The sequence below is a fragment of the Bubalus kerabau genome, chromosome 16 (assembly GCF_029407905.1).
Source record: "Bubalus kerabau isolate K-KA32 ecotype Philippines breed swamp buffalo chromosome 16, PCC_UOA_SB_1v2, whole genome shotgun sequence".
Lineage (NCBI taxonomy): Eukaryota > Metazoa > Chordata > Mammalia > Artiodactyla > Bovidae > Bubalus > Bubalus kerabau.
This window is the reverse complement of record NC_073639.1, coordinates 75,177,274-75,179,879: the sequence shown is the minus strand read 5'-3', so window position 1 is coordinate 75,179,879 and position 2,606 is coordinate 75,177,274. Positions and strand designations below refer to the sequence as shown.

General features: G+C 58.9%; 1 pseudogene; it reads right to left on the bottom strand.

The window, feature by feature from the left end:
* Window positions 1-358: 358 nt before the first annotated feature.
* LOC129629797 (immunoglobulin lambda variable 2-18-like) lies at window positions 359-1,610 on the bottom strand (annotated as a pseudogene).
* Between the last annotated feature and the right edge of the window lie 996 nt (window positions 1,611-2,606).

The window sequence follows — 2,606 nt, the reverse complement described above, 5'->3', positions numbered from 1 at the left end:
TACTAAATCCTTTTCCTATTATTCCAATGCATGGATGATTTGTAGGGAAAAATAGGAAAATAGATGAAGAGAGGAACTGGTAAAGGACAGAACCATCAGCACCAACGTTGAAGGAGGGTAAGAAAGGAAGCATGGATGCCCCACACCCTGTGCTCAGATGCCAGGAGCGCAAGGCAGGGCAAAGGCCTCCAAACCCATATCCCATCACTTTCCCTAAAGGACAGTCTTGGTTCAGGAGTGAGGACACGAAGGGAGGGGTCCAGGTCGTGGAGGAGGGCCCCCAGGACCCTGCTCTTGAGACGAAGTTGTTGACATGTAGAAAGTCCCTCCCCTGGGTCTCTTATCCCCTGTCCAGGTATCACTGTAGGTCAAGTTTACTGACATTTTCATTGTATAATTTCCCATCCATCCTAGCCTGGACCTCAGGTCTAGGCACTGACCCCCCGGATAGAGGAGCGGAAGTAAGACGCAAGACTGTTGCTGACAGCTGAAAGCGCTCATGTCCCCTGGGGCCCAGGTGCAGGAAAGTCACTCTCCAGGGAGCACCCTGCTTCCCACGTGGGCAAAGGCCAGTGGAGGAGGTTCCCAGGCTGCCTGGCCAGGAGCCTGGAGCCCTGGGTGAGCCTGAGAGGCTGTCACAGGAAAGGCAGGAGCAACAGCCTGGGCCTCAGCTCAGCCGAGTGATGGCCAAAGAGCCTGAATGCCAGACTTGAGGCCAGGGACCTGAACAGGGACCCCCTGCGTCCACTACTAACCTCAGAGAGAAGAAGAGCTGCTGGGCCCAGGACACATACTGGATGCATTGATGCACTCAGAGTCAGACAGAACTGTACTGTGTTCCTCTGGTTCTGACCCGACCCATCATGGACTCTGACCCCAGGGCACCTGCCCCTGGCACTGGGGATTTCTTCTCAAGTTGAGAAAATCAGACAATGTTTTGCTGCAAAGGAAAGCTGGAGAAGGAGTGAATTAAGAAAGATGTGAACAGATTTTTCTGGACCAAGTTCCGTGGTGTGACTGAGCACAGTCTTAGGCCAAACATCAAATGAAGCGGCTGCCTTTGCAGAGGATGTTTCTGCCCCCAGAGCCCCGACTCTGAGAGGACAGCAGGTTTTTGTCACACTTCCCCCTTGACCTGGAGCACTGTGGGACCACTAAGACTGAGGTCAGCAGACGCACAGTAATAATCAGCCTCGTCCTCAGCCTGGAGCGAAGTGATGGTCAGGGTGCCTGTGTTGCCGGACTTGGTGCCAGAGAATCGGTCAGGGACCCCCGAGGGTCGTTTGTTACGATCATAGATCAGGGTTTAGGGGGCCGATCCTTGGAGCTGTTGGTACCAGCTCACACCCAATGTTCCGATGTTGTTGCTGCTTCCGGTGCAGGTGATGGTGACCGTCTGGCCCAGGGACCCGGACACGGAGGGCGGCTGAGTCAACACAGCCTGGGCCCAGGATCCTGGAAGGGGGAGAGACAGAGATGGTGACTCTGGGATCCAGACACGAGAGCAGGGAGCAGGGCCTGTGAGTCTTCCCAGGGCCCATCCCCTGTCCCCACATCCAGTCACCTGTGCAGAGAGCGACCAGGGTGAGGAGCAGAAGGGACCAGGCCATGGTGGACATGTCAGGGCGTCCTGCCGTCTGTGGCCCCACAGCTGAGCAGAGCGTCCCCACACCGCTGCTTCTCCTCTTCATACCCTGAGGGGGGCGGGGCCTTTCATGCAAATGACCCCCAGCGGTCTGCCCCCACCCTTAGCTCTCTGACCCCCCCAGCTCTCTGACTCTCCCTGGGCCCCGGGTCAGGTCCCTGTGCCTGAGGGGGGCAGGGTGTGGACTGGGGCGCGGCTCTTGGGGCCCAGGGGTGGGAGGTCCCATCCAGGAGCCCTGAGCAGTGGTTGCCTGGCAGTGTCAGGGCCTGGGCCCAGCTCTCACCCCACTAACCACCTCGGAATGGCCCTCGAGCGCCCCCTGGTGTCCAGGCCCAGACACGCTTCCTGTGACCTGGTGACCAGAGCCCTCAGGAAAGCCCCTGACCTGCTCTGTGCACTGTCCCCCCCTCAGAGTCCGTTCAGGGGCCTCCTCTGTGTCCGCTGTGACCTCAGGGCCTCCTGTGTGCTCCTCTCAGGCCCCTCAGGCTGAGTCTGTCCATGGCTCCCTGAGCTCCTCAGGGTCAGGACTGAGAGGGCTTCTGGGCACAAGTTCCTCTCGCATCGGGATCAGGTCAGGCAGTGCTGGCCCTGGGGAGGCCCGTCCCCTTCTGGGCAGGATAGTGGGTCCCTCCTTTGTGTGTCCCCTCCCTGGTGGCTGGAGCCCTGCTTCCTCTCTGTGTCCCCTCAGCCGTGAGGAGGAGGGGGCTCTTCTCTGTTGAGGTGGGAAGGTGCAGGGGGAGAGGCCTGGGGTGGGACCCTTGATTCCTGAACTCCTGGATCTTTACTGTGTGAAAACCTTCCCACACTCTGGACCTCATGCCCATGTCCTGTCTTATGAAGTGCCCCCTCCTGGGCGTCTCTCCTGCAGGCACAGGGCACAGGCTGCAGGGAGCAGGTCTGATGGTGCTCCTGGCCATTTTTATTGAGACTCTGAAGGGCTCTGAGCAGCGTGTGTTCCCAG